Source organism: Tursiops truncatus, chromosome 2, assembly GCF_011762595.2.
Source record: "Tursiops truncatus isolate mTurTru1 chromosome 2, mTurTru1.mat.Y, whole genome shotgun sequence".
Classification (NCBI taxonomy): domain Eukaryota; kingdom Metazoa; phylum Chordata; class Mammalia; order Artiodactyla; family Delphinidae; genus Tursiops; species Tursiops truncatus.
In genome coordinates, this window is record NC_047035.1 from 31,536,165 (window position 1) to 31,555,642 (window position 19,478).

General features: G+C 47.6%; 1 long non-coding RNA gene across 1 annotated transcript; it reads left to right on the top strand.

Annotated features, from left to right (window-relative positions):
* Positions 1-3,038: 3,038 nt before the first annotated feature.
* LOC141277948 (uncharacterized) lies at positions 3,039-19,136 on the top strand. The gene is made up of 3 exons (XR_012329920.1): positions 3,039-6,185; positions 8,151-8,314; positions 17,096-19,136. It is a non-coding gene; the product is annotated as an uncharacterized lncRNA (long non-coding RNA).
* The last annotated feature ends 342 nt before the right edge of the window (positions 19,137-19,478 follow it).

Genomic DNA, 19,478 nt, shown 5'->3' on the forward strand with positions numbered 1-19,478 from the left:
AGTCTGAGATAGCTGACAAAGGACAGAACGCTCTTCCAAAGGTGAAGTGCTTATCGGCAACGCTCTTTTAAGGGTCACAAAGAAAAGGAACTAGAGCCTGAACTGGGGGCTGGCCCTCTGAATGGGTTTACCAGCTGCTAGAGAAATGGATGCAGTGTGGTATCGCCCATCCCTCCCCTCTAGGCTGGGGGTTTACATGTGCCTTCCACTCATATTGGGTTGGCCAAAAAGTTCATTCGGGTTTTCCGTAACATCTTATGGAAACCAGGTCAATACTGAAGAAATCTAGATATCTTCATGCCACCACCCACCATAGACTTTTTTAAACACTTCAAAGGTCAGGAAGCTTATTCTCTAGTAAAACCATCAGTGCAATTGGCCAAGTTGAGTGGAAGATTTTCCACATAAAGATGAAGGTGGGCGTGACACTGCAAGAGGCTCATAAATAACAGGAAGGGATGCCGTTCAATCTTGGCTGCCCTTTCTCTTTTCCTTCTTCCCTTCCTTCCTGTTCTTCTTCCCACAAATATTTATTGAGCATCTACTAAGTGATAGGTGCTGAGGCAAAAGAGCTGAACAAGATGTACTCGGTCTCTAACCTGGTGGAGCATACAAGTATGTAAACAACAATACAAGTAGGTAAACAACAACAAAAACATACTGACAGGTTATGGTTAGTGATGTGAAGGACAACGGGGTGGGAACCAGCTTGAGATAAAGATGGTCGGGGAAGGCCTCTCAGAGAAAATGAATTTAAGCCAAGATTTCTCAACTTCAGCACCATTGACATTTCAGGCCAGACATTTCTTTGTTTTGGTGACTATCCTGCCCATTGTAGAATGTTTGGCAGCATCCCTGGCCTCTGCCCACGAGATGCCAGTAGGAGGACCCTCCACCCCCATTTGTAAGAACCAAAAAAAAAAAAAAAAAAAAGACTCCAGACATTGCCAAACATCCCTTGGGACCAAAATTTTTCCTGATTGAGAAGCACTGATTTAAGCTGAGACCCGAAAGATAAGGAGTCCCTCAAGAGAGGATTGCATTGGGGGTCTTTGAGGCCATAGTAAAGAGTTTGGATTTTACTCTAAGTAGAAAGAAATCATTGTTTTTAGTCATGGGTGACATCATCTACTTTGAATTTTGAAAAGCTCCTCCAGGCTGTGGAGTGGAGGGTGGATTAACTAGAGTAACAGAAAGTCACAGCGGTCAATGGAGGCTGTTACAGTTGTCTGCCCAACACCCAGGAAGACCTGGACTGGGGCTGTGGCACCAGAGGTGAAGAAAAGGAGAACACCCAGGTCTTGCTGATGGATTTGATGTGGAGATTCCATCCCTAAGCATACCCCATGGGGCCTCCTTTGCTCCCTGGTGAAGTGTCAGTATTTGCTGGGGCAGGAAGGGGTGGGAGGTTGGGGAGATGTTAAACTTCACGCCCGACCCAATAGCTTCTGGTTCCTAGCTCTCGCGAGAATATGTAGTTGGCGTTAACATTTGGTTGGGATGATCCCTGGAAGTGTGCGTGCTGCGGTCAGGGCTCTCTGTCCCCTGTGATTCTGGCCGATGGAGAGCATCTCTTAGGCACTCAAGATTTCTGTTCAAAATCCTGGAAAGGCAGAAAAAGCAGAGCTGATTAATGAATGGAGGCTAACTGAGGCTGGATGCTCAATTCTCACTTTCAAAGCCAGTGATGATGCAAAATCCACTCGGCATCCTCAACTCAGTCCAGGAATCTTGTTCCTTAATGGGGAAAAATGGAAGCCCAGTGACCTGGCAGCTGGGGCTGGCAGTAAGCAAAGCTATTGTTTACGGCAATAAATCATAGCTGACCATGGGCCCCTTGTGTGAAGTCAGAGAATGATGGGCAGGCATTAGGGGAACAGGGGAGTGAGGATGTTTGGTGAAAAGCATTGTGTTACCAGGGATGTGGGAGAACAGCAGGAGCAAACTAACAAAATCCTGGGGCGCAAGGAAGGCCTGTTGGTTTGTTTTTAATTGCATAGAACACGGTTGCCAGAATTTTAAATCGTAGCGCTCTCGGCATGTAATTAAGCGAGCGGGCTTAGTTGGCACCAACTGGGATACCAGGCTGTTGATACAGCTTATGATCTTCTGATATTAAAATTTCAGGGGCCGAGTGTGTGTGTGTCCCTCTCCTATTGGTACAATTTTCCTCTGGGCCTCCAAGCTCCACGTAAAAATGACCAGCTCCCTTCATGTGGTTTGTTTTGGCGCCCGGATGAAAGCCCCATCTAGGTCTCAGTCTGTCCTGCGTCAGTAACATTCAGTTGAAGGGGTTTGTGGATCGGAAACAAAGATGGATCATCTCAGCCCAACCGTGGCATCCCAGTCGTTACAAATGCTCCCGTGCAATTTCTTCTTTGGATTATCGTCACAGCATTTTAGAGCTGAATATGAACTTGGCAATTACCTTCTCACTTTATATATGAGAAATCTGAGGCCAGAGTTGTGGACTTCCTGAAGGTGACTCAGGTGATGGGTGGGATCAGGAAATGCCCGGGACCGGAACCTGGGCCCAGGGTCCTCTCTGGTATAACCCTGAGGCCCCTCCCATAGCTCTAGGCTGTCTCTTCTCCATCCTGCTCCCTGCCCAACCTCCTTCCACATGAACTCCCACCCTCTTGAAATACTGCTGTTCTCCCAGTCTTTTGACCAGAAGTGTGGCAGCCCTGCTGCAGATGTTTCAAGGAGAGAGAAGAGGAAGTTCACAGCCCAGGTAACTTAAATGCTTTATGAAATGGTAGACGATAGTTCACTTTTCAAGTCACGAGGGAACCATTTCACCTTGGCAAAGGCAACTTACTTAGTGGACCGTAATGGCCTGGAAGAGTTCCTGCCCCTCCCCAAAGTGAGCAATTTCCTCTGTTCAGCTCTGCCTGCACAGGCCCATTACATCATAAATACACTGTGTGTTTACCTGGCAATAATCTGGAGTGGGAACCTTTCAAGAGGTTCTCTTCGATCCTTCCTAGCAATGCGCTCAGAAATGTGGGTGGGTGGGTGGGGGCAGGTGGAGGGCCTCTTCCTAGAGGATGAAAAGGAAGGCACACAGAAGGTCCCGAGAGTGACCAGAGGTCAGGACGGGGTCTCTGAGCCTCCCAGCCACCCCTCCTTCATGCTGCCTATTTGGACCTTGTTGCTACCGCAGCAGATAGAGGATTTGAACGAGACCCAGTTTCCCCTTCCCCGGGCCAGTGAAGGAGGAGTTTCTCATATGCTCTTTATTAGGGGTGGATAAAGGAGAAATAGCTGAGGATCTTTGGAATTGAAAAGCATTTTTGTTTGTTTACGGTGACCATGTCCTGGATGTCTTGGATGCCCTGACTTCAAATATTCTGTCTTTATAAGTTCATGTACTTAACCGAAATTTACATTCCCGTTTTTGGTTCTAAAGATAGAGACGTTACACTTATTTGGAAGTGGAATTCTTCACCCCCTTCCTGGTATCTGACTTTGAACCACACAAAGAACAGAATCAACACCCCGCCCTCACAATCACACCAGCTAATTATCTAGCGAGCCTGTGACGGGGCCCAGCAAGGCAGAGTGTGTTTGTGAGCCTGGGTTTGGGAATCCGTTCTGGGTTCAAACCCCAGCTTCCAGCATCATAATGGACAACCCTTTTCTAAGGCTGTTTCAGAGCATTAGCCTCCAGGTTACCCCTCTAATCCTTGGTGCCTGACTCAGGGCCTTTGCACGTGTGCTTTCCTTTCTCTGGAATGCTCTTCCCCCAGAGATCCACACGCCTACACCCCTGCCTCCTTCAAGCCTTTGCCCAATGTGATTGGGTGGAGGCCTTTCACGACCGCTCTCTAAAATTGCAGTCCGCCACGCCCTCACCCCATCTTCTTCCTTGCTTTGTTTCTCCACAGCACTTATCGCCCTCTGGCATACTGTACAATCCACCTATATTTCTTATTTATTGTCTGCCTTCCCCAGCTACAATGTAAGCTCCACGAGGGCAGGGATTTTCGTCGACTTTGTTCAGGGCTCCAACCCCAGTGTCTGGAACAGTGCCTGACTATTGGTAGGAACTTAACAAATACAAATGGATACATAAATTTGAGCAAAAGTCACTTACCTTTCTGAGCCTATGTCCTCCCTCTCTTAAAGGATGGTGTGAGAATTAAGTAAGACAACTGCTGGAGATAAAAATAACAGCCAACATATATTTCGTACTTGCTTATTCAGTGCCAGTTTTCAAATGCGCTAAATGCTTAATGGGGATTATTTGGTTTCATCCTCCCCCAAATCCTATGAGGTATTCGTTTTATCTTCATTTTACACAAGAGCAACCTGAGGCTTAGAGAAGTTGAGTCATCTATCCAGGGTCACACACAATGCAGGTCCATATTTGTTTGAGCCCAGAGCCAGCACTCTTAACCCTGACAGCATCGTGCACAGGGCCTGCTGTGTAGCCGTGGCTTGGCCAGGGCTAATTCCCTTCTCCAAGTCACAGAGCGTAAGAAGCTTGTGGCCCGTCTGCCCCCTCTTCTGTTGTGAACCTGTCCTTCCCACTGAAACTTGACATCTTGGAAGCCTCGCCTGTCCTCGGGAGGCATCGTGGTAAATGTAGCAGAGAGATGGTAGGTTTGTTCTTACTGTGTGATCTTGGGTAATCATGTCCGCTCCCTGGGCCCCAGGTTCTACTGGTCTGATGAGCACTGAGGTCTCTCCCAGCTCGAAACAGCCCTCAGGACCGTGGAGGACACCACCGGGTTGTGTGGTGTATGAATCATGACGGAAGATCCTGCCCCCAGGCTGTGGCCTTAACCCCACTCTCCTCAATAATACAGTCTATCCTGTTCTGACAGTTGCTGGCCTTTCCCCTCCCACACCTCTAGAGCTTGAACTTCTGGCTGCTGGATTTGAGGGGGAGGATGGAGGAAGCAACATATCTAGTGCTTCTCTAAGCACTTCTCTAGGGGTGAGACCAAGAGAAATAAAAGAAAGGCTTGAGAGCCCTTCCCACCCATAGTCACTGCCTGGGACAGCATCACTGCAGGAAATGGACTTCCTTTGTGGGCTCACGGGGGAGATATGCCCAGCCCTCCGGAAGCTCTGCAGAAGGGCTTGGGCACTGCTTGTAAAAGCTCATCTGCCCAACAGCCCCTTTCCGATTTCCCACCACACGTCCCGCCAAAAGAGCCCCCGGGATCCCCTTATTTGCCAACCCTAGAACTGTCTCACTTTAGTTCCAAGTTCTGAACTGGGATTTCTTCCCCTCCTTGTGAAATGGAGGTGACATGGAGGTTGATCAAGCCGCGCTAGCCGAGGTCTTGGGTTGTTCTCACTGAGTCATTCACTTACTCATCATTCATTCATTCAACTTTTATGTCCTAGATTATTTGCAAGGGATTCAAAGAGGAAACTAGTCAAATCCTGGCAAACTTAAATTGGGTAATTAGTCATTTGAGGAGAGTTACTAAAGGGACTTTTCAAAGGTGGATAGAGTGTAGAAAAACAAGGCAGTAGCGTAGTACCCTGGAGCTAGTAATATAAGGATGATGTTATCAACCCTGGGCCGGAGGGGTAAAAGGAGAGAACATTCCCAGAATCCAAAAAGAGAGAGCCACGTGGAGAGGGCCACCTGGCAGGAGCTGTGTGTGACCTTAGGTTGAAGGACTTATCTTGCTGGTGGGGTGAAAACCTTGACCTCCTTCACTTCCCTCCATTGGCTGAACTCTGTTGATATAGTTGGTATGAGTCAGCCTCTTGGGGTTCACAGCAGGGTAGAGAAGAGCAGAGTGGGGATCTGGAAGGACAAACAGATTTCTAGCTGAGAAATCAGGCACAGCCTCCGTCCTCAAGGAGCTTGCATACCAGAATGGGAGACAGGAGTGCAAATTACAGTGTGATAAATGCTTTAACAAAGACATGAGCAAAGGACAGGAGGAGCTCAGGGTCAGAAAATGAAATCTGCGGGGGAGGGTGTTAATGTGTGTGAAGGTAGGGGGAGGTGGTTGGTTCCTGGGAAGGGGTTTGCAGACAAACTCTTTCTCAAATGATGATCAGGCTTCTTGGAGGAAGTAGTATCTTGAACTGAGACCTGAAATATCAATAAGAATTGACCAGGAGAAGAAAAAAAAGAAAAGGAGTCCAGGCAGAGTGAAAAACGTGTGTAAAAGCTGGAGGCTGAAGGAGAGTATAGACCTCTTTGAGAAATTGTAAGTAATGTAATATGGTAATGTAATGTGATAAAGTAATGTAACATAATAGTGTCAGGGGGGATGGGTGAGAGATGAAGCTGAATTGAAAAGGGCTCACAGCATGAAGAATTCTTTTGCCAGACTAACAAATTTGGAATTTTGTCTAAGGCCAGTGGTAAGTTCCTAAAAGGTCTTAATCAGGGGAGTGATATCATTGTATTTATGTTTCCGAAAAATCGCTTTGGTTGAAGAGGAGAGAGTGGATTAAAGGCAGGGAGATTGGAAAGAAGGCTGCTTTCAGTAATCTAAGTGAGAGGTGACAGTGGCCTAAAGTCAACTGGTAAAAGAGGCAATGAAAAGGAGTATTAAGAAGGTAAAACTTGAGGGAGAGTTTAGTCCTGGGGAGATGGTGATACAGTTCACTGAGATAAGGATCTTTAGAGAAGGAAGAATATGTGTGTGTGTGTGTGTGTGTGTGTGTGTGTACGTGTGTGTGTGTGTGTGTTGGGGAAGATAGTGTGTCATGATGGAGAAGATAGAAGGAATTAATAAATAATCCAGCTTTGGCACCAGCAGGATGGCCAAACAGAGCTTGCTGCTGAGACTGGAAGGAAGGGGGCAAGGCACAACCATTAAAAGAATGACAGGGCTTCCCTGGTGGCGCAGTGGTTGAGAGTCCGCCTGCCAATGCGGGGGACACGGGCTCGTGCCCCGGTCCGGGAAGATCCCTCATGCTGCAGAGCGGCTGGGCCCGTGAGCCATGGCCGCTGAGCCTGCGCGTCCGGAGCCTGTGCTCCGCAACGGGAGAGGCCACAACAGTGAGAGGCCCGCGTCCTGCAAAAAAAAATAAAATAAAATAATGACACAACCATTAAGTACAGGATACGACAAAAACAGGTTAGAACCTACTAAGCCCAAGATGGCAGAAGACTCTACTTCTAGTAGACCTTGAGCCTCATTATATGCACGTTATAATACATTAGCGAGCTAAATGACGTATCCACCAGCGCCATGACAGTTCCAGGGCCAACCATAAAAGGCCAAAAGGTGGGTGGTGCCCCAATTCCTGGAAATCCCCGCCCCTTCTCCAAGATAGTTAGAATATCCCTCCCACTCATTAGCCTATGAAATTACTAAACCCATAAAAACTAACCACCCCACACCTCCACTGCTCTCACATTCCCAGATGACCCCATTCCCTGGGGCTGTGGCTCCAGCCTTCTGCTCCCACCTTCTGCAACGGCCCACACCCTGTCTATGGAGTGTGTATCTCACTAAATAAACCTGCTTTCACTTTACTATGACTCGCTCTTGAATTCTTTCCTGCTGGAAGCCAAGGACCCTCACTTAGCAGCCCATCCCAGGGACTCACTCGAGACCTGGGACACGACCATCCCCTTGTGCCCCATTTTTTTCCTGCAACAGTGCTTTGAATGAGTTGTTCAGAAGAGGTCTTGGTGGAAAGCTATGGATCTGAGAACCATCTGGATGCAGAAGATGACTGCAGCAACGGAGTACCTGAGATCACCACGGAAAGAGCTTAGCGTTAGGAGAAAAGAACAGCAGCAAACACTGACGTTTTAGAGGATGATAGAGGTAGAAGAATTCACAAAGGAGATGAAGAAGGAGTGGTCTGAGAAGAAGGAGACCTAGGAGAGAGTGGAGTCATAGAAGCCAAAGAATATTGAGTTCTAAGAGGAGGCAAGAGAAGTAACCACACTGAACATTACTGAGAGGTCCTGGACACAGGAGTTGGTTAACAGTGTGATTATTCTTTCTCCTTCTGTGTCTTTTAATCAGATAGATAAGAAATATTTCCTGAGCATCTACAGTATGGTTGTTATGGGCTGAATTGTGTCCCCCCAAAACGATATGTTAGAGCCCTAAACCCTAGTACCAGAATATGACTGTAGTTGGAGATAGGGACTTTATGGGGGTAACTAAGGTAAAACGAGGTCGTATATGTGGGTTCTAATCCAACAGGACTGATTTCCTTATAAGAAGAGGAGATTAAGACTCAGACAGGCACAGAGAGAAGACCATGTGTAGACAAGGAGAAGATGGCCATCTACAAGCCAAAGAGAGAGGCCTCCAGAAGAAACCAACCCTGCCTACGCCTTCACCTCCAACATCTAACCTCCAGAAATGTAAGAAAATAGATTTCTGTTGTTCAAGCCACCCAGTCTGTAGCAGCTCTAGCAAACTAATACAGTGCTTTACATCGGGACTTGAAAAAGCAAACATCACGGGCTAAGTCTCTCAGAGAACTTAGAAGTCTTTTAGGAAAGGAAGAAGCACAGAGATTGGCAACTGGCCCTTCTAGCCAGTATGACTCAGATTTGGGTAATCAGGCTGGCAATAAACCCTTTTGGAGGTTAGAGAAGCAAGCCCTTGCTCTGGGTGGGGGACATCTGGGGGACGTTTAAAGGAGGAGGTGGGGGACTTCCCTGGTGGTCCAGTGGTTAAGGCTCCACACTCCCAACGCAGGGGGCATGGGATGGATCCCTGGTCAGGGAAACTAAGATCCCACATGCCACACAGCACGGCCAAAAAAAAAGAAATAATAAAGGAGTAGGTGCGATTGAGCTCAGCCTCGAAGCGTGTACAGGATTGGGGTTGGCAGGGCAAAAGGGAAGGCAAGCCCCCCTCGGGCGACAAGGCTAGCAAAGGGGTGGAGAGGAGAAAGTGGGAGGTGTTGAGGGAGATAGTCTGTCGTGCAGGCTGGCCGAAGATGCGGCCCCTCCGGTAGAACTGTGGAGGATGGGGCTATCCACAGACGCTGACAGCCACAGGTCCTCCCGAGATCTCTTCTCTCATCCACGCTAATAGAAGCTTTAGCTGAGCACTTGGCTCTCTGGCCAGACATGTCCTTTGCGGTTAGGTGTGGTCATGTGACTCGGTTCTGGCCAATAAAATGTGAGCGGAAGAAGTGATGCGGCCAACCTCCCAATTGTAAAATTGTCTAAAATAAGAAGTGCACCCTCCCCTTTCACCCTTCTTTCCTCATCCCTGGTTGGAAGTGGACATGTGCTGGTGGGCACTGGAACAGCTGTCTTAAACCATGAGATGTTGAAGATGGCAGGAACGAGATAGACAGAGCCTGGAGGCAGACAACACGTGGCTGCTGTGTCAGGCCTGGACGGATCTCGCTTAGACTGTAACTGGAGAGAGAAGCTCCTGTGTTGTTTAATCTACTGTTGTTTGTACCTTGTAATAACAGACAGATGGCTAACTGATACATACAGGATGGGGCTAAATGTTGGTGGGACCTCTGGTTTGGACTGTATACAATGATAACTGCTAAAGTCTTTTGGGTGAGAGAATGGAGATTAGGGAAAGAAACAAATATTTGCTGAGTGCTTATCGTGTACTAGGCATTGTGTTAGGTTTAAGTATGTGTTACGTGTTAGAAGTATTTAATTCTCACGATGGCTTAGTAAGGTAGCTATTATCAGCCCTGTGTTAATGTCAGGGAAACTAAAGGTTCAAATAAGTTACGTCTCTTCATATGCTTCTCCATCCATCACATCACCAAGGGAATCTAGTTAGTAGGTAACAGAGTCAGGATTTGGATCTAGGTCAGTGTTTCTTAACTGGGGGCAGTTCTGTCCCCCAGAAGACACTTGGCAATGCCTGGAGAAACTTTTGGTTGTAGCAAGTTGGAGGTGGGAAGATAGGGGTGTGCTACTGGGTAATAGGAATGCACTAAATGTTCAACAATGCACAAGACAGCCCCCCACAATAAAGAATGATCGGGTCCCAAACGTCAATAGCGCTGAGACTGACAGCCCCTGAGGTCTGTTCTACAAAAATCCCATGTTCTTTCCATTACACCAAATTGGGTGGTGAAAGTTGAAGAGGGGGTTATGAAAAAAATGATATGGTAGGGTAAGAAAGTCATGAAAAAATTAGTTTAGGAAGGTAAGCCTAGAGGGGTGGAAAGATGAGCTGGAGATGGGAGAAACTGAAACTAAGAGACTAATGGAAACCACTGACAAGGTCCAGGTGAGAGGCAGGAAGGACCTGGAGGGTTGGGCAGTGGGGCCGATAAAGTGAAGAGAATTTAAGTGTCCATGGCAAGAACTTGCTGACTGAGAGCATATAGCAGATGGGAGAGGCAGTGAGAAGTAAAGACAGGCTAGTCAATGAGGATTCCATCTCTCCTCTCCCCTCTCCCCCCCACCCCGCCTCCCTCCCCTTCCTCCTCTGCCCATCTTTCCTTTCCCATCCTTCCCTTTTCCCTCTTTTCCCTGCAGCCCCTCCCCCATCTGCCTCTGGTACTCTCTTTCTTTCCTGCTGACCCCTTTCTGTAAAGGTCTGCTCTGTTTCCCCCTGACCCCCAGTTCTAGGCTGTGGGTCTCAGCTTCCACCTCCATCAAGTACAACTCGGAAAAATCTGTGTTTCCTCAGCTTTATCCCCCGTGACAGGAACCAGCAACAGTGACAGACTCTGACGTGTCTTTTCCATCTTGCTTCCTTCTCCATTTCCTGTTTGCAGGGTGGATTGAAACATTTGACCAGTGTCTAGGATTGTTATAAAGACAGACCCGTGGCTCCCGGAATAGCCCTAAGGGAATTTCTGACAGGTCAGAGGAGGAAGGAAATCCTCTGTCTCACTTTTGCTGTTTTTTTCTGGACTGTTTTCCAAAGGACGCTAGCCCGTTGACAAGGTATCCCGAGGGCATTGGGGGGTGGCCTTCCTCCCTTTCCTAGGCCCCGGCCTGGCTTGGCAGCCTGCAGCCTGCTTCAGGGCCAGGGAACCAGCATTGCCAGGCGGGCCCTGAGCCCTGCTGGCAGAAATGTTAGTGTTTGGTCTCCATTTCTGCATCCCTGGCCCTCCTTTCCCCAAGACCCATTTTGAGGTCACTGGTGTCTCATGCCTTTGGAAACATTTGGTCAATAAGAGGGCTGTAGTGATAAACTGATTGCTTTCATGGCTTACAGCTAAAGTCAGCGACTGCCTGGCTCTGCCCGGGATCAACGACCTCGACAGAAGGGTCAGCACTGGTTCCCCAGCCCCTCTTCCCATCATGCTTCCCGGATGTGCCGTATCCATCTCACCGCTTCTCTCAGGCAAGCCTGCCTGCGTTCCTCGCCTCTAGGCCCCCTCTGCTCATTTACTCTCTTTCCAGGTCCTTAATTTCCTCTTGTCCTCACTCCCACCCCACAGCTTACCATCTGCCATGGGAGCCAGGTCTTGGGGAACAGGAAAGCAAATCCCAAATCTTTGGCCTTTGGCTCCAATCCCCTTTCTGCGCTCTTTCCCCTCCCTCTTTCAGGTATCTGCCTCCTCGTATGCTTCTCCATCTACCGCATCGCCACCTGTTTTGAGGAAAGAATTGGGTACCAGTCCTCTGTACCTTCGGTGGCCTCATTGCATGATGTTTTGGAAAATGCCTGCACTCTGGAGTTTAATAGCTTGGGTTGGAATCCAGGCTCTCTTCCTTACATGCCGCTCTGGGTATATTAGCAAACGTTTAGACACCAGTTTCCTTAGTCCATAAATCAGGGCTTACAACAGTATAGAACTTGCGGAGCTGTAAGGATTAAATGAATAATACATGTAAACACTTTGGGTAGTGCCTGGCACTTGAGAAGTTCTAGAAAAATTAGGTGTTGTTATCTGTATAAATATGAATCGAAGTACCATAGCTCAACAAGAGTTCTTCTGTGTGTACGAAAGGCCGCCTTCCAGCCATGACGAGCTGAATCACGAGACACGATGGGGTGACCAGGCTATGGCTGGGGTGGGGGGGCACAGATCAGTGTCTGCTGCCATCAGAGTGGCCAAGCCAACATTGGTGATGCCCAGGAAAGGCTGAGCCAAATCCCCAAATCAGCACCGTCGTCTTGAGACGTGGGGACTGCCGTAGAGAAGGGGAGCTGAGCTAGGGAATGGAAGGTGGGTTCTGCACGGGCAGGGATGACGTCATTCCAGCACTCACTGGAGCATCAGGCCAGCAGTGGGCTGGGGAACAGAGAGTGTGTGCCACTGCAGGGGAAGGGATGGCCAAAATGGAAAACACATATGCTTCCCTAGGAAGCTGCTGGAGACAGGCAGGCAGGAGGCACTGCGTAAGCAGGACTGATGTGCCAAAAAAGACCTTTTTTTCCTGTTATTTCTTTAAAATTTGTTTTTAATTTCTATACAATTTTTAAAGGTTACTTTCCATTTACAGTTATTACAAAATATTGGCTATATTCCCTGTGCTGCACAATACATCCCTGAGCCTATCCTACACCTAATAGTTTGTACCACCCATAGCCCCACCCCTATATTGCAGTCCCCCGCCAACCACTAGTTTGTTCTCTATATTTGTGAGTCTGCTTCTTTTTTGTTATATTCACTGGTTTGTTGTATCTTTTAGATTCCACATATAAGTGATATCATACAGTATTTGTCTTTCTCTGTTTAAATTATTTCACTTAGCATAATGTTCTCTAAGTCCATCCATGTTGCTGCAAATGGCAAAATTTCATTCTTTTCTATGGCTGAGTAGTATTCCTTTGTGTGTGTGCACCACATCTGCTTATCCATTCATCTGCTGATGGACACTTAGGTTGCTTCCATACCTTGGCAAGTGTAGATAATGCTGCTGTGAAATTGCAGTGCATGTATCTTTTCAAATTAGTGTTTCTCGTGTTTTTTTTTTTTTTTTTTTAAGATATACCCAGGAGTGGAATTGCCGGGTCATATGGTAGTTCTATTTTTAGGTTTTTGAGGAGCTTCCATACTGTAATAAAGACCATTTTAATTGTCACAACTGCCTCCCCTCCATTTCCTGTGCCCTTTCTCCCTTGTTCAGGTCCTCAATGCCATTCATGGGCTCTCCTTTCCCCTCCCAGGGGAGACCCCTTGGAAAAGCCCTGAGAGCAGCCATAGCTGGGGGTGAATGATAAGGTCTTCTATGTGTCTTCTAAGTTTTCTCTATGGGAGGACTGGAAGGCCTTGACTTTTATTAAAGAAAGAATATCGTCACCCAGCAGGAGGGCAGATGTTGGAGGTCTAGGCTTCTTCCTACTGCTTCCCAAGCGAGGAGCAGCATGTGGCATGCACGGCCCCCGGAAGGCAGGGCTTGGGGGCACCGTCCATCCTGGAGCACCACTCACATCTGACCTCCGGCATCACCCCTCGGACCCTGACCAGTCAGGGACTCTGGCTCAGGATCCCTTCCTCCCTTCCTCTTTTTGTGAAGGACTGGGGGTTGGCGGGCGGTGATTGTGGGAAGTCGGAGGAATCAGATTGACACGCAGGACTGAGAGAGGCCGCTGCTCGGGACAGGAGGAGGAAGTTAGAGCAGAGGTGAGAGCAGGCCCTTAAGCTTTCACCTCCCCTCCCCTCCTGTCCTGCCTGACAGATGATGAACCGGGAGCCGGGCAAGGAGCTGTGATGCGCGGACAGATCCGGCTTTCCACTGGTTCATTAGGAAGAGAAATGATGGCGGCAGAGCTGCCAAGAACAAACTCTTCCGGACTGTTGCTTTCTGACACCTTCCACAGCATTTCCAAGCTAATGGAGGGGTCAGGGGTATCTGATGCTGGGAGCATCAGGAAAACCAGGTGCCCGCAAGGTGAACAGTCAGGGTGTGTGCCCAGCGGGGTGGCGACGCCTCATGTCCTGATATGGTCCTCGTGATCATCCTGGGCTCAGGAAGGAACCATCTCAGGGTCTGTACCTCCAGACGCCTAAAGAGCACAGTGGCATGGCTGGGTGGGGTTACCGCCCTGGTGACTCAGCAGGAAGAGAGTTCCAGGCAGTGCTTACTCGCTTTTGCAGGGATCCCGCCTCAGGAAAATCCGAGGCCAGAGTATAGTGGTTGGGTCTGTTTGCTTTTTCCACACCCTTCAGCAGCAGCCCTGCCCACCTCCCCCATTCATCAATATAATGGTTGTGTTTTTCCATCTTAAGAAAAATGCAGCGCAAAAGCGTCTTTGAGCCAAGTCCCCTAGCCCCAGGGGTGATTTTCAAAATAGTGCCGGACACGAATCCTTTTATAGCAGGATGTCAGGGAGGTCCAGGCGAAGGAGGCGCAGGGCAGTGCCACTCACCGTCTTAAAGGGAAACACTATTTTGAGGGAGGTGGTATTCACGTTTTTTTCCTTTATTGTCAAAAACACATAATATTAAATGTACCATCTTAGCCATTTTTAAAGTACAGTCCAGTAGTGTTAAGTATCTTTACATTGTTGTGCAACACATCTCTGGAACATTTTCATCTTGTGAAACTGAAACTCTCTACCCACTAAACACGAATTCCCCCCTCCTGCCTCTCCCCAGCCCCTGGTAACACCTTTCTAGTTTCTACGTCTATGATTTGGATGCCTTTAGATCCTCCATAGGAGTGGGATCATACAGCATGTGTCCTCTTGTGACTGGCTCATTTCACTTGGCATCATGTCCTCGAGGTTCAAAGCACATTGATCTTTTAAGGACCCATATTTAGGCACGTGTGTTGGCTGCATGTCAGCCCTGCCCAGCCTCCACCTCAAACTTAAGCCCTGTTGTACAGGAGTCCTGGAAGTTACTCTTGCCCGAATATCAAAGAAATCCCATTCCTCCTTCCCAAATCCCCACTATGGTTCCTTCCCCAGTATGAGTTCCAGGAGACTCTGGGAATGTGCGAATCTCTCTGCTTTGGCCAATTTTTTGTTCAAGGCCTCATTTATTAAATGAGGCCACTGGTGTGGTAGTGTGTGTGTGTGTGTGTGTGTGTGTGTGCGCGCGCGTGTGCGCGCGCGCGTGTGTTTTCCTTTCTAGCTCATTCCCAACTATTTCCTTGCGTATATCACATACTATCTAAAGGGAACTTCTTGCTGTTTTTTTTTTTCAGACACACCCGACATGTTCCCCATCTTCTTGCCTTTGCTCATGCAGTGTCCTCTACGTGGGGGATCATTTTCTCTTTTCTCATTGCGTCCATCTCCTATCCATATGCTAAGTCCTACTCAAACGGCACCTCCTCCCTCAAAGTCCCCAACTATTTCCTTGTCCAGAGATGCTCTCTCTTTCCGCTGACACCACCCTAAAACACTTTCTTTTAAAACTTTAGTGTGGCACTTATATCATCATCATCATCACTTGGTAGTATTTATTGAGAATCTATTTGTGTCATGACAATATTCTGTGCCTTACAGTTTCATCTGCTTTTCTATCTTGTTGAATAGTTATTTATGCACGTCTTTGTCCTTTCTATGTTATAATAATTAAGCAAATGGGATTTGGCATCAAACTTGGATCCTAGTTCTGTTTTTGGCTGTAGGACTTTGGGCAAATTAGTTTCTCTAACCTTCAGTTTTCTTGTTGGTAAAACCCAGATAATAGTAGTTCATATCAGATAGTTGTATGACATGAAATAATAATAATAGCTAGCATTTACTGAATGCTTATTATGCGCTCGGCTGTTCTCTAAACACCTTTTCTGTATTATCTTACTTAATAATTTAAATCCTTTATAACAACCCGATTTAGTAAGTTTACAGAAGAAGAATCTGAGATAAAGAAGGTTTAAGCCAGTAAGTGGAAGAGCCAGAATAAAAAGTTTGACTTTAGAATCCTTACTCTTTTCTTTATTACTTTTATTTTTTATTGAAGTAGAGTTGATTTACAACATTGTGTTAGTTTCAGATATATAGAAAAGTGATTCAAAGATATATAAATATATATGTGTTATATATATATATATATATGCACATTCTTTTTCAGATTCTTTTCCATTATAGGCTATTATAAGATTAGAATCTGAACTCTTTTTTTTTCTCTCACTGCTGTGGCCTCTCCCGTTGCGGAGCAACAGGCTCCGGATGCGCAGACTCAGTGGCCATGGCTCACGGGCCCAGCCGCTCTGCGGCATGTGGGATCTTCCCAGACCGGGGAATGAACCTGTGTCCCCTGCATCGGCAGGCGGACTCTCAACCACTGCGCCACCAGGGAAGCTCGGAATCCTTACTCTTAATCCTTACCAACAGCTGCCCCCCTAGGGTGGATAATGTCCAGCACAGACGCGATAATATCTGTGTGATACTTAACCTGGCACTGGCGGGAGGCAGCTCTTATTCTTATCCTCATTCTCTTTACTGAGGGCTGGGGTCTCTCCCATGCATCTTTGTGTCCCCACAGCACTTCATAGTAGTAATAACTAGTGTTTGTTAAGCATTTTCCATGAATTTGCACTTGTCAGAAATCGTGGGAAGTCTCTAGCCCTAGCACAATTAACGAATGAGTGATTGAATAAATGGATAAATGAAAATAGGAGGCAAAAACCCTTGAACAACAGGCAAAGCCTGTCTGAAAAGAGGGGTCATCCCTGCCGGGTTGTTAGCAAGTCAAGAAGACGTGGCAGCCGAGGAGAGGCCTCCCAGGGATCTGACTTATGCCCAATGTTCATCAGTGTTTTCATTAATGACTCAAAAGATGGAGTGCAGAGTATACTAATCAAATTGGAGAAGCCTGGGAGGCAGGATAGAAGCTGAGCACTTAGGAGGCAAGCACATGCTTGCAGACAGTACTTGACAAATTAGAGAAATAAAGAGAGTCAATAAACAGAGCTCCAGGAGCTGCAGGCTTCAAGTGGCTCCGAGGGAGCGGCTACCTCTGATGGATCTGCCCAGAGAAGCCTTTGGCCCACTTTTCTTTGGGCTTCACCTGGCTTGACTGCGTATTTGGGGACAAGTCTGAATGCAGTTCTCTTCATGGGGAATTTGGGCTTGGAGGCCTCATGGACAAAGTCCCCTCTCCAGAGACTGTCCCCATACTCCTTCCTGGGCTCTCCCCTCCTCACCCTAGCCATCTGCTTAGCTGGGTCTGATGGAGGGAAGGAAACGGTTCACCTGCTCCCCCCAAAGACCTGAGACTTGGTAAAAACATCAATGACCCCATGATGTCCCCTCCCTACCCACAATATGGTTCTGCTCTTTTCTACTTGCTACAGATTCTTATCATCTCATTTGAGGCTGCCCTGGAGGTTCTTGTGACCTCAGTTTTCCTTGGGACAATGTATTGGGTGTGAAAGGAGGGACAAGGAGAGTGTGACCTGGCAGAGAATGCCCTACAGCTACCCTGCCAGCCTCTGGGAGAAGACACAGCCCGAGTGGTTTGGCAGTTATGGAAATGCATGGGCTTTGAAGGTCCAGCTTCATCCTTCTGGGGCTATGTGGAATTTGGTAAGTTACTTAACTTCTCTGAGTCACGCCCCTTTGGTTACAAATAATTGAAAGCCACTTGGTTTGTCTTAATCAGAATGGAGTACCTAATTGAAAGAGTCTCAGAAAATCTGGGAGCCAGTGGAAGAGTCACCATGGACCATGGCGTGGCCTCTTTCTTCCTCCTCTTTCTTCCCTGGAGTTGCAAAGTTCTCTGTGCACCTGAATTTCAGCGCATCTGATTCTTTCTTCTTTCTGGCTTAGCCTTCATGGTACACATGACCACAGGCTGATGTTCCAGTCCCCCCGTCATGAAGGGCCTTACGGTAATGTCTCTATATCCACATCTACATTTCTGGGAAAAAAAAACTGAACTTGCTGCTCTGGGGTCAAGTTTCCACCGTGGCCTGAGGAGTGTGGGGCATGCTTGGTACCAGCATGCCAGCAATGACCCACCTTTGTGGGTAGATAGCAGGTCCTCAAAGAAGAGAAAGAAGTGGAAAATCATTCAGTTGGGTGTTCAGTGCAGTCTTTAAGCTTTGGTTTTCTCATATGAGAATGGGAATGATATTACCTACCTCATGAGGATGAAATGAAATACTGTTCGAAAAGTGCTTATCATTGTGGCTGACATAGTAAGTGCTGCCCCTTGAACAACTGCTCTTATTCAAGTTGAGGTTCACTGGACTTGGCAGGAGGATCTCTGAGGCTGGATGGGCCTGGGTAGGAAAGGAGGGTCAGGCTGAAGGGATGGGATTTGGGAATATGGGGAACATGTCTTTTTTTTTTTTTTAAATAGATTTATTTATTTATTTTTGGCTGCATTGGGTCTTCGTTGCTACGTGCAGCCTTTCTCTAGTTGCGGTGAGCAGGGGCTACTCTTCGTTGCCGTGCACAGGCTTCTCATTGCGGTGGCTTCTCTTGTTGCGGAGCACGGGCTCTAGGCACGTGGGCTTCAGTAGCTGTGGCTCGCGGGCTCTAGAGTGCAGGCTCAGTAGTTGTGGTGCACAGGCTTAGTTGCTCCGCAGTGTGTGGGATCTTCCCGGAGCAGGGTTCAAACACGTGTCCCCCGCATTGGCAGGCGGATTCTTAACCACTGCGCCACCAGGGAAGTCCCTGGGGAGCGTGTCTTTATTCATCGCCTACAGGGGGAGACAGAGTTGTAAACAGTTGGGGATGGGGATGCTCAAATGTCGCTATTTCAGGGGGCCTGACTCCTCATTCCCAGCTGAGGCGCAGGTCAGTGCTACCATGTCATGGGCACCCAAACCACACTTTCCTTCATTCAGCCACAGAATGTTTGGGCAGTGACCTGGAAAAGAACTAGTTTATTCTAGGAACAGACAGGTTGAATTTTTTTAAGTCGTCTCTAGGTATTCAGTGAAGTTGATCATCTAGTTATCGGTCTCCATTTTTCTGTCCCCCATTAGACACAAGTTCTTCAAGGGCAGAGATCATGTGTCAGGCTCATTTTTGCATCCTTGATGATAAGCATACAATAGTGGGGGTAATCCACTGGCCTTTCAACAATTAACTGATGTTAACTGAATACCCACTGTGTGCTGGATATCATTCTGGTTGCTGGAGTTACAGCAGTGAACCCTCATGGTGTTTGTATTCTAGTGGGAGAGGAAGACAACAAATAAGATAAATAAGTAAAGTATGTAATGTGTCACTGGCAGGTGTGAAGGAGAAGAAATAAAACGGGAAAGAGATGTATGAAATGTCAGCCGGCTGGGATGAGTGTTAACATTTTAAAGGGGACTAGTCAGGGAGAGCCTCACTAAGAAGGTGTCTTTTGATTAAAGACCTTGAAAGAAGTGATAGAGCTAGTCATGTTATTGGGGTGAGGGGGTGGGTAGAGAATTCCGGACAGGGGAAACAGCCAGTGTAAAGGCCCTGAGGTGGGCACCAAGAAGGAGTCCCAGGGAGACCAGTGTTGCTGGAGAAGATGGAGAGCAGTAGGTGATGCAGTCAGAGACTACAGATCCAGATCCTGTTGGATCCTGTCGTTCATAGTAAGTGGTTCGTAGTTCAGCTTTCACTCTGAGTGAGAGGGAAGCCGTGGAAGGGTTTGCACAGAGGAGTTACATGACTGGAATCAAGTTTTACAGAATCACTTTGTAATAGACTGGGGGAGTCAAGCACAGGAGTACTGGGTCCAACTGGTGT